The sequence below is a fragment of the Lygodium microphyllum genome, chromosome 15, assembly GCF_053477565.2.
Source record: "Lygodium microphyllum isolate KBCC chromosome 15, Lygodium_microphyllum_v1.1.10, whole genome shotgun sequence".
Lineage (NCBI taxonomy): Eukaryota > Viridiplantae > Streptophyta > Polypodiopsida > Schizaeales > Lygodiaceae > Lygodium > Lygodium microphyllum.
The window spans coordinates 69563580-69576173 of NC_141149.1; the positions used below are offsets into that span (position 1 = coordinate 69563580).

General features: G+C 51.5%; 1 protein-coding gene across 4 annotated transcripts in view; it reads right to left on the reverse strand.

Annotated features, from left to right (window-relative positions):
* Window positions 1-12594, reverse strand: part of LOC148024652 (uncharacterized) — a 287185-nt gene that overhangs the window by 167912 nt on the left and 106679 nt on the right. The window lies entirely within an intron of this gene.

A 12594-nucleotide genomic window follows, 5' to 3' on the forward strand; every position in this document is an offset into this window, starting at 1 on the left:
GAAAAGCAATGTCCCGCAAAATTGCCCCATTTTAAACGAAAGTGTAACGGATGCATGCCAGAGCAATTGAGACGTAACCAGGCAGGCCTTTTCCTTGCAGTATCCCATAACATACACAATCGGTTGCGATTCACAGCCCTGAGACTGGGAGGGACCAGAACAGTTCCGACAGCTGCCATCGCATCCTTCAGTAGTGGCCAATAAACGGCCGGACAATTTTCCACTTCTACCCACACAGGGCATTCACGTTGCAGCAGGTGCTGAAAATCTGCCATTGGGCGCCAGGGAACCACATGAACCAACCGGCGATCAAAAAACAAAGGCAGTTTAGACAGGAGAGCAGCACGGTGCGTCTCAGATTTCAGCAGGACCTCAAAAAACCCCGGGACCCAACAAAAATCTCTTCAACACATTCCCCTTGTAGCAGACTGTGCAGCCACTGGCGGATACGGGAAAGCAACGGGATTCGGCCAGTGAAGAAGAGTATCACAGCGCGATCATAAAACACGGAAAAGGAGCGCAGGACAGTTTTTGGGTCGACGGTGGCTTCCAGAACATCATCAGGTGCAGAGTCGGAAAAATTTTCCTGATTATGTTGAACATAATCGCCAAGCAGAGTGTTGGCAAATTCCAGCAAATGCTCCCAGTCAACATCCTGAGAGTCCACTGAATCTAAAGCAACCTGAGCATAGGAACGATCCTGCTGAACACCTATCTCTTCCGAAGTATGTTTGGTACGTTTACCCGCAGGCTGGATGTCAGGACCAAGGGGCATCTCTTCGGTGCACGGAACCATATCCTTAGGTTCCTCAGCATCAGAATCCGGGCCCAGTGCTGCCACCGTTTGGTCGATGAAGTCCAGATCCAAACCAGCCATCATGGATCACGATCTGAGAGTGACAGAGGACTGACGCACCGTGGGCAAGCGGCGGGGCAGACGATGGGGCAGGTGCTGGGGCAAGCAAGGTTCACAGGGCCCAGGTCCAACGGCGACGGCAAGAGCCCTGACACACAGGGCGAATAGGCGACGAGCAAGAGCGGAGCCCGCAGATCTGACGGGCGACAGCAGGGCAAAGCACGCAGCTGGCGGGCCTCTGAGATGCAGGCAACGGGCCTGCAGGAGAAGGTGACGGGACTACAGATGACGGCGAGCAAAACAGGCAACGGGGCTACAGGCTATGGCTCTAGGGCGCAGGCGACTCCTCTATGTCGCGCTCTCTCTCGCTCACGGGCACGCGCAGAGGCAGCCAGGCGAGGACGCGTATCTGCGGACGTAGACGAGCGGAGGCAACGGCGACTGACATGGCTCAGGCAGACGACGGGGGCAAGTAGTACGGGCGTGTCAGGCGACGGGGGAGACTGTAGCGCGCGTGTCACACGATGGCGGCGACGGACCAGGCAGGCGCTGAGAGAACGGGCCGACAGCAGGGGTTTCGTCCCGTTCCCGCCATGGCGTCCTCTCTCTCTCTCTCTCTTTTTTTTTTTTCGCAAAGGGTAATTGTATTAATTACGAAGAAAAAGTACAATTGTACTTGATTACAAGATACATGATGTGAAACAGTTCTAGTTCTACGAGTTACAAGGTCATGGCAAAGAAATAGAGGAAATTGCCATATGCCAGGGATGCAAGTCCTCCGGGGAAAGTAAGTCAGAATGCTGAAGAAGATCGATCTGCCAATACAAAAGCCCCTTAAGCCGAACAATATGCCGCTGAACATTAGAGGCGGAATCAAAAAGAAAAGCATTCCGAATGGTCCAGTTGTGCCAGCAGCCCCAATAGCGAAGAAAGTGAAACACTAGTTTCATGTGTGGCTGTGCGGGTGTTGGGTATTTGGGCTGCACAAAGACCCAATCAAAGGGCCTTAACGAGAAACCAACCACTGCTCTCCAAACAGCTGACAAGAACGACCATATTTTCTTAGCGATAGGGCAAGAAATAAAGCGGTGATGGGCAGATTCGACACTGGTGGTGCAAAAGAAACAATTGCCATTGGATATTCGCCGCTTGGAAAGAGCAGAAGCAAGCGGAAGACCCCCAATCATCACCCTCCAAAGAAAAACCTTATATTTGAAGGGTGTCTTGTTGAGCCACCCTTCCATCACAGTTGCCCTCCACCATGACCGGGATTTACGCAATCCCCATAGCGCATTAGCTTTAGTGAGCAGCCAGTGATGATCTTTAATCAGGAGATGATAGACCTGGTTTGCAGAAGCTTTATCTAAACTCAGCCGGCCTTCAAAGTCCCAATCCTGCCAAGGGCGATCCGAAGCAAGGGCGGGAAAGGGTTGTCTGCTCTGGAGCACCATCAGAAGCTGTTCCCATAAATGCCTGTATCCACGAGGAATCCTGAAGATTCTCCTGGCTGTACGAAATGATATTCGCACATTGCGACTGGCAAGGGTGGCATCCGCGACTGAAGTTAAGCCCAAACGTGCCATACGGTTGAATTGTGGTCGAAGCACTTGTTTTCCTTCCCATAAAAGTATCCGCGAGACTGCCAGCAATTCTAATTGAAACGAATTAGCAACCATGCGATCCTCCGCTGGATGCCACTGAGCCTTCCGGAGGACCAGTTTCCAAGAACACGCCAAATGGGTAAGCAAGGATGAAGAGGAACAGGCGAATCGGGAATCGGCATTAAGGACATGCCACCACGAACTCTGGATTTGGGTATTGCCATGCCGAAGCCCCTGCTCCTCAAGGAAATAATGGGCTATCACGACCCAGGGATGATGATCTGAGCACATAGCACGGAAAAGAGACCAACGAAGGGCCAGCATGTGAGTTTGGGCATCCAAAATAGCTCCTCCACCCATGCGTTTAGGGGTGCACGCATGCGACCAAGAAATCCAAGAAATGCCTGCATGCAAGGAATCTTTCTTCCATAACATGAAACGAATAAACTGAGTCAGAGCATTCAGAGTAGTAGTAGTCCAGGGCAGCAAGGGCAAGAAATATGTGAGCATCGGCAACATAATTGTCTGGGCTACTTTGAGGCGAACATGGAATGGCCAAGCCTGAGACTTCCAATACAGGAACTTAGCTGCCAGTTTCTGAGAAGTCCACTGAAGTAGCTGCTTTGGTGGCACATCAACACCCAAGGGGTAGCCAAGATGTCTGACAATGGAACCACGAGGCACAACGATACCCTGCCAATTCAATGACTGCAAATCCGACTCCGTGCAGCTGAGAATGGCTGATTTCAGCGCATTGATGCGAAGGCCGGAGGCCTGACCAAAGAGATCCCAAACATCCAATGCTTTGCGAATGTTATCCTTATCCGCCCGTAGAATCATAAAACTGTCATCAGCCAGGGATTGACTAATGAAATGTTGTCCAGAAGGAAGCGACAAACCAGCCAACTGAGTGGAAGCGGCCATATGAGATAATAGCGAAAGAACCGGATGGGTCGCAAGGGCAAAGAAGAGGGGGCTCAATGGACACCCCTGTCTGACAGACCGGGCAAGGGGAAATGGCTCGGTAACGCCTCCATTGAACATGACTCGCGAAGACGCCTCTGCACTAATGATGTAGATCAGTCGCGACATCCGATCACCAAAGCCCATAGTAGACATAAGCTCTACAACAAAAGACCAGTCTAGATAGTCGAAAGCCTTTTCCAGGTCCAATTGAATGAGTACGACCTCCTGATTAGAATGCCGTGCATAATCAATCGCCAGTTGCGCATTTAACACATTGTGCAGAATGTTTCGGCCCTTAATAAACCCATATTGAAGTGGATGCACAATAGCAGGGAGATGCTTGTGGAGCCGATTCGCCATTACTTTGGAAAAAAATTTGTACATAGACCCCATTAAAGAAATTGGGCGCCAATGTTTCAACATAGACGGCGAAGGAACCTTCGGAAGCAATTTAATAAGTCCTTCTTTCCATGAGGAAGGCATAATCCCCGTTTCCCATACCTGCTGAAACAAGGCCGTCAATGGTTTCGCCAATTGGGTAGCAAAAACCTCAAAGAACTCATTGGTGAGACCATCCCAACCAGGACTTTTATCCTTGGGTAAGTGTAGCAAAACATCTACAACCTCCGCCTCACAAATATCTGACTCCATAGTGACTTGCATGTCTTGCGGAACCTGATTACGGACCAGGTCATAAAAGACTGAACGGGCCTGAGTAGTTTGAGCTGAAGGTGGCGAAGTGGAACCAAGAAGATCAATGAAATAATCCCTGCACATATGCACAATAGTCTGCGGATCAATGACCAGATGCCCGTCTGCATCCAGAAGTCTAGTCAGATTCTCTCGAGTAGGAGAGGCATGGAGGGCTCGAAAGAATTTATGAGTCTGGCACGCATTGTCTTGCAGAGTCTCCGTCAGATGCTGCAATTTGACCTGCTGATACGATTTCAACTGAAATTCTTGAATAAGATGAGCCACACGCATTGCCAGTGCTAGTAAGAACGCATCATCTGGAGTATCCATCAACAGAGAACGGACCAAAGCCAGCAAGTCCTGGGCGGCTTGCCGACGCTGTCGACAAAGAGAGGCATGATGGATTCCATACTGGCGAGCAACCCGCTGCACATTGGCGAGCAATCTTTCAAAGGAAGCAATGCCCTGAGAAGGGAAGTCCAGTAAGAATCTATCAATCAATTGCTGCATATAACCCTGGAAGATTGCGTGCTTCAAATAAGAGGAGTTAAAACGCAAAGGGAGCCGGTCGAGAAAGCGCTTGAAAGGTGCAATGGGGTGTGCGAGCATCTCAAGCTGCAGAGGAAAATGGTCCGACAATGCATATTGCTGCAAGACTTTCATTTCAAGCATCTCAGGGAGGAAATCATCATTCTGCATGATGTATATGCGGTCCAGCCGCGACCAAGTTGTTGCATACTGAGCGGAATGGAAAGTAAACCCTGTAGAAGAGGGGTTCAGCCAAGACCAGAGATCTTGCTTAAGAACAGCAAGAGCCAACTCATGCCACCTACGGCTTTCCGGCGCGTCCATCATCGAATGCTCCGAGGTGGACTGCGAAGAGTCAACACACATATTGAAATCGCCCATGAAGAGGCCCCGTCTGCCAAGTGACAAAGAAGTCTGCAAAGTATGCCAAAGCTCCCGGCGCGATAAAGGATCATTCGGTGCATAGAGACCAAGTAACCATAAGATTTCTCCATCCAGTAAAATTTCAATCACCACAAAGCGCCCATGCACATCATTTTTAATAAGAAGAGGATGATATTTTTCGTGTACAATCATGAGCACACCAAAATAACGCATGGCCTGTGTCCCTGCATAGAACAGTCGAAAGCCATGACAGTCTACAACTTTTCCAGCTTCACTGTGGCTCTTGTGTTCAACAGCACACAAGACATCCCATTGGTTCTCATGCAAAACAGTCCACATGGCATGTTGCTTATGGCGAGAACAGATTCCTTGCACATTCCACGTGGCTACTTTCATGGTTGTTGTAAAAGAAAATCAGGTACGAGACACGGCTTGCCGTGCTTTGACCTTGTCCGCGAGAATATCCAGGACTCCCTCATCCAAGAAATCGGCCAGCACGGTAAAAGAGTTCTGCGGACCAGATTTGGAGGTAGACGGCAGATCTGCTGGCTTGGGAATGGAGCGGGGATAACGACGATCCCACGGGGTAATGACATTGCCTCGGGGATCAAAAGTCAGCTTAGCTAGTGGACCCTTTGGACGATCCGAATATCCTCTCCGAGGGAGCTGCGGACGGGGGGCAAAGGAAGCCATCGCAGGAGGAAAGTGCTCTGACGGCAACATTTCTTTCCTACGCATATAAGTACGCATGGAATCTTGTGTCGCAGAAGGCACCGAATTCTCCATACCATCAATCACCCTGTTACCTTTTTTTGCACGGACTTCAACCCAGTCAGAGCCATGGGGGGCCGAAACCGAAACCTGTTGTTTACCTTTATCCAGCGCTTTGGGTGGATGACTAGCATCCTGCGATGGGACATCACAGACCATATCTTCCATGGGGGGCGCTCCATGTCCCGCGTCTGAAGGGTGGTGCTGTTCTGGGCATTCGGCCATGAAGTGCCCTAATTTGCCACAGGAAAAGCAGTGTCCTGCAAAAGTGCCCCATTTCAAACGAAAGTGTAAGGAATGCATTCCAGAGCAATTGAGACATAACCACGCGGGCCTTTTCCTGGTAGTGTCCCATAACATACATAAGCGATTACGATTCACTGCCCTTAAACTTGGCGGGACCAGAACCGTGCCCACTGCAGCCATGGCTTCCTTCAACAGCAGCCAATAAACAGCCGGGCAATTTTCCACTTCAACCCATACAGGGCACTCCCGTTGTAACAGGCGCTGAAAATCGGCCATTGGGCGCCATGGTACAACATGGACCAAACGGCGATCAAGAAACAGAGGCAGTTTAGACAGAAGAGCAACACGGTGCGTCTCAGATTTTAACAACACCTCAAAAAACCCCCGGGGCCCCACAAAAATCTCTTCCACACATTCCCCTTGTAGCAGGCTGTGCAACCACTGGCGAATACGGGAAATCTGGGGGATTCTACCAGTGAAGAAGAGTATCACCGCGCGATCATAGAATACTGAAAAGGAACGCAAGACAGATTTGGGGTCAACAGTAGCTTCCAAAACATCTTCCGGTGCAGATTCAGAAAAAGCTTCCTGATTATGTTGCACATAATCACCAACTAAAGTGTTTGCAAACTCTAGCAAATGCTCCCAGTCAACATCCTGAGAGTCTGCAGAGTCCGAAGCAACCTGCGCATAAGAACGATCCTGATGATCCATTGACGCCTCCAGAGTGTGCTTGGTGCGTTTGCCTGCAGGCTGAAAGTCAGGAGCAGTGGGCGTCTCTTCATTGCATGGAACCATATCATCGGGTTCCTCGGTGTCAGAGTCCGGACCAAGCACTGCCACCGTTTGGTCTAGAAAATCCAAGTCCAAGCCAGCCATGGTGTATTGCTGCGTATACAGGTCAGAGGCTGAACGAAAATCTCACTGGAAGCAGGATTGCACCGGCCGTTCTACCTCTTCGCAGGCAGAAACGGGCTCGTTCCCGTGGCTGGCTCACGCTGGCGCGCGCTCTGTGTGACAACAGGGGGGCGACTGGCTGCTGGCCCTTGGTGGCTCAGGGCGGGCAGCAGGCCGGGGGCGACTGAACGTCCTGACAGAGGGCGAGGTAGGGTAGGTGAAGTTTATCATGCGTAGGTCGGATTGCAGATCCCCCACTTTACGCAAGGACCAGTCGAGGCTGCGCGGGCCTGGGCGAAGGGACCAGGCGGCAGGCAAGGCAGGGCGGCGAGGAGATCGCTGATCAGGGCAGCGCCGCACGCGGACAGGTCGAGGACGTCACGCAGGGGGTCACGAGGGCGACAGGGCAGGAGCGACGAGGCAGGGGCGACGGGCGACAAGGCAGGGCGGCACGCAGGGGGTAGCGACGAACGGCAGGGCAAGGCGGCGCGCAAGGCGGCGCAAAGGCGTCTGAAGCAGGCCCGTGTTCGCGCTCGCGCTCTCTCTCTCTCTCTCTCGCGCACCTGCAGGAGACGACGGGCTGCCCTGGACGAGCAGGCGAAGCAGAGGACTCGCTGCTGCAGTCAGGTCGCAGACGGGGTCGCCATCGCCATCGCCTTCCTGTTGCGCGCCATTTTTTCCATCGCGATTCTCTCTCCGAAAAATCTCTCTCTCTTTTTTTTTTTTTTTTTTCGTAAAAGGTAATTGTATTAATTACGAAAAAAGTACAAGATTACTGGATTACAAGATACATGATGACACAAAGCCATCATGTGAAGAGGTTTTCTCTTTCTCTCTCTCTCTCTATTTTCTGATTACAAGATACACGAGGGCCGTGTGGGGAAGCCCCGTAGTAATGCACTGAAAAGGTTACACGAATCATGGCAACGAGCCAGAGGCAATTGCCATATGCCACGGATGCAAATCCTCCCGAGGGAGCAAGTCGGAGTGTCGGATGATATCTAGCTGCCAATGTAAGAGCCCTTTAAGCCTGGCAATATGTCGGGATACATTCGAGGCCGAATCAAAGAGAAAAGCATTGCGCGTGGTCCAAATGTGCCAGCATCCCCAATATCTGAAAAAGTGAAATAAGAGCTTCTCATGCAACTGTGGCGGCGCGGGATACTTCGGGCGCACAAAAACCCAATCGAAAGGAGATAGCGAGGACCCCACTACCGCGCGCCAAATGTGCGACAAGAGTGACCAGATATTCTTGGCGAGCGGGCAAGAGAGAAAACGATGTCGGGCCGTTTCCGCCGGTGTGGTACAGAAGAAACAATTGCCATTCGAAATGCGACGCTTGGCAAGGGCCGAGGCCAGAGGAAGACCACCAATCATCACCCGCCAAAGAAAAACCTTGCATTTGAAAGGTGTCTTATTTAGCCAACCCTCCATCAGCGTTTTCTGCCACCATGACCGCGATTTCCGTAGGCCCCAAACAGTATTAGCTTTCTCTCCCAGCCATCGGTGATCTTGAACAAGAAGATGATACACCTGATTAGTAGAGGCCTTTTCCAGACTCAGGCGGCCTGCAAGGTCCCAGTCCTGCCAAGGGCGATCCACAGTCAAGGCAGGAAAGGGTTGCCGACTCTGAAGCTCCGACGAAAGCTGCTCCCATAAATCACGGTATCCACGCGGGATCTTGAAGAGACGCCGAGCAGTCCGAAACGATATGAGGACATTGCGAGTGACAAGGGTAGCATCCGCAACCGACGTCACGCCTAAACGGGCCATGCGATTGAATCTTGGTCTGAGTTGATGTTTATCTTCCCATGAAAGGAGTCGGGACACTGCCAACAATTCCAGCTGAAAGGAGTTAGTCTGCAAGCGGTCCCCAACTGGGTGCCAACGGGCCTTTTGGAGCACCACTTGCCACGAGCCGACCAAGTGCAGTAACAAAGAGGAAGAGGGACTGGAAACACGAGAGTCAGCATTAAGGACATGCCACCAGGAGGCCCGAAGCCGTGTGTTGCCATGGCGAAGCCCGCTGTCCTCAAGAAAATAACGGGCTATGATGGTCCATGGGTGCTGATCCACACACATGGCACGAAAAAGGGACCACCGGAGAGCTGACATATGAGTGTGTGCATCCAAAATAGCTCCTCCACCCATACGCTTAGGGGTACATGCGTGTGACCATGAAATCCAGGAAATGCCGGCCTGCAGTGAATCCTTCTTCCACAGCATGAAACGGATGGGATGAGTGAGGGCCTTCAAAGTAGTAGGCGTCCATGGCAACAAAGGCAGGAAATACGTTAGCATTGGAAGCATGATTGTCTGGGCCACTTTGAGGCGGACATGGAATGGCCACGCTTGCGACTTCCAATACATAAACTTCGCCGCCAGTTTTTGTGAAATCCAGTCCAGCAGGTCTTTTGGCCGTACATCCACCCCCAATGGGTATCCAAGATGCCTGACAATGGAGCCACGGGAAACCACCTGGCCTTCCCAGCCTAAGGACTGTAAATCAGGCTCCGTACAACTGAGAATGGCTGACTTAAGGGCATTGATGCGAAGCCCAGAGGCCTGACCAAAGAGTGTCCAAACATCTAATGCCCTTCGAATGTTGTCCCTATCTGCCTGCAAAATCATAAAGGTGTCATCAGCCAAGGATTGGCTGACGAAGTGCTGACCCAACGGAAGAGACAGCCCGGTCAGCTGAGCAGAGGCTGCCATGGAGGATAACATTGAAAGGACCGGGTGAGTTGCCAGGGCAAAGAAGAGAGGGCTCAAAGGACAGCCCTGTCTGACCGAGCGTGCAAGGACAAAGGGCTCTGTAACTCCACCATTAAGCATAACTCTGGAGGAAGCCTCAGCACTAATGGTGTAGATTAATCGGGACATTCGGGTACCAAAGCCCATGGCTGACATGAGGTCTGCAATGAAAGACCAGTCCACATAATCAAACGCCTTTTCCAAGTCCAATTGGATCAATACCACTTCCTGACCGGAGTGGCGCGCATAGTCAATAGCCATTTGCACGTTTAGGATATTATGCAGAATGTTGCGGCCCTTAATGAAACCATATTGGAGAGGATGCACAATAGCTGGAAGGTGCTTGTGAAGCCGATTCGCCAGCACTTTGGAGTAGATTTTATACAGGGAGCCCATCAAAGAGATTGGTCTCCAGTGCTGCAACTTTGACGGCGAAGGGACCTTTGGAAGTAGTTTGATAAGGCCTTCTTTCCATGAGGAGGGCATGACCCCCGTTTCCCACACCTGCTGAAACATGGCCACCAATGGCTTCACCAACTGCGTGGCCGAGGTCTGAAAGAATTCGTTAGTGAGACCATCCCAACCAGGGCTTTTATCATTCGGCAGATGCAACAAAACGTCCATAACCTCTTCCTCGCAAATATCCGTCTCCAAAGCGGCTTGCATATCAACTGGAACCTGCTGACGGACCAGATGATAGAAGACCGAGCGGGCATGCGTCACCTGGCTAGAAGGCGAGGAAGAGGAACCAAGAAGTTCCATACAATAATTTCTGCACATAGTGACAATGGTCTGCGGATCCGTGACCATGCGACCTTCCGAATCCTGGAGTCTGGTCATATTTTCGCGAGCCGGAGACGCATGCAAGGCGCGAAAGAACTTATGAGACTGGCAGGCGCTATCTTGCAATGTGTCTGTCAAGTTGTGCAGCTTGGCCTGTTGATACGATTTCAACTGAAACACTTGAATAAGATGGGCCAATCGCCTCTCCAGAGACAGCAGAAAATCATCATCAGGGGAATCCAGGAGCAAGGAACGGACCAAAGCCAGTAGGTCTTCTGCTGCATGTCGACGACGGCGGCAAAGCGAGGCATGATGGATCCCATACTGGCGAGCAACCCGCTGCACATTAGAGAGCAGCCGTGCAAATGAAGGCAAGCCCTCAGAGGCGAAGTCCAATAAGAACCTCTCAATCAGCTGCTGCATATAACCCTGGAAAATTGAATGCTTCAAATAAGCGGAGTTGAAACGTAACGGGAGCCTATCCAGGAATTGCAGAAAAGGAGCAAGAGTGTGCTCGCATCTCAAGCTGGAGGGGGAAATGGTCCGACAACGCATATTGCCGCAAGACCTTCATTTCCAGCATCTCGGGAAGAAAATCATCCCCCTGCATGATATACATTCTGTCCAGTCGGGACCAGGTACTTGCATATTGTGCGGAATGAAAAGTAAATCCTGAAGAAGAAGGGTGTAGCCACGACCAAAGATCTTGCTGGAGTACGTGCAAAGCAAAGGAACTCCACACCCGGCTTTCCGGCGTATCCATTACCGAATGCCCTGAAGTGGACTGAGAAGAGTCAACACACATATTGAAATCTCCCATCAGAAACCCCCTTCGGCCGAGTGACATGGAGCCCTGTAAAGTGGACCAAAGATCCCGACGGGATGCGGGATCATTCGGAGCATAGAGGCCCAACAGCCATAAAATCTCTCCTTCAAATAAGACTTCGATCACCAGAAAGCGGCCCTGCACATCATTTTTAACAAGGACAGGCTGATATTTCTCATGGACAATCATCAGCACGCCCGAATAGTGCGTAGCATGGGTCCCTGCATAAAATAGACGGAATCCATGACAATCCATCACTTTCCCTGCTTCATCGTGACTTTTGTGCTCAACTGCACACAGAACATCCCACTGGTTCTCATGCAAGACGGTCCACATGGCATGTTGCTTAAGGCGAGAGCAAATGCCTCGCACATTCCACGTGGCTATCTTCATGAATCCTCAAAGAAGGAAGTCAGGAGCGAGGCGCCTGCTGCCTCGATTTTACCTTTTCCGCGAGAGCATCCAGGACACCCTCATCCAGAAAATCAGCCAACACTGCAAAAGAATTCTGGCGACCTGCTTTGGAGGTAGAAGGGAAATCCATTGCCTTGGGAGAGGGGCGGGGATAACGCCGATCCCAGGGTGTAATAACATTTCCTTTGGCATCGAATGCCAGCTTGGCAGGTGGGCCTTTGGGGCCATCGGTATAGACTCTCCTTGGAGACTGATTACGGGGGCCAGACGGGGCCGTAGGACGCGAAGCCTGCTGTGAAGTGGCCATTTCTTTCCGGCGCGTATACGTGCGTACGGGATCCTGGAGCGCGCTAGGCCCAGGATCCGCCAGGCCTGCATCCAACTTTTTTCCTTTTTTAGGACGTGCCTCAATCCAATCAGTGCGACGGGGATCCACATTCGGGACCTGTTGCTTGCCTTTATCCATGACACGAGGAGACTGAAGGGCTTCCTGGGGCGTGGCATCAAGCACCATGTCGTCCTTGGGCAGCACAACCTGCGCCTCTTCCAAAGACGATTGCTTTTCAGGGCATTCGGCCATGAAATGCCCCAATTTACCACATGCAAAGCAGTGGCCCGCAAAGTTGCCCCATTTTAAGCGAAAATACAAAGGATGCATGCCCGAACAATTGAGGCGAAGCCACGCGGGCCTTTTCCTGGCCGTGTCCCAAAGCATGCATAAACGGTTGCGGTTCATCGCCCTGAGGCTTGGGGGAACCAGCACTGTTCCCACAACTGCCATCGCATCCTTCAACATGGGCCAATAGACCGCCGGACAATTTTCCACCTCTACCCACACCGGGCATTCGCGCTGAAGCAGACGCTGGAAGTCGGCC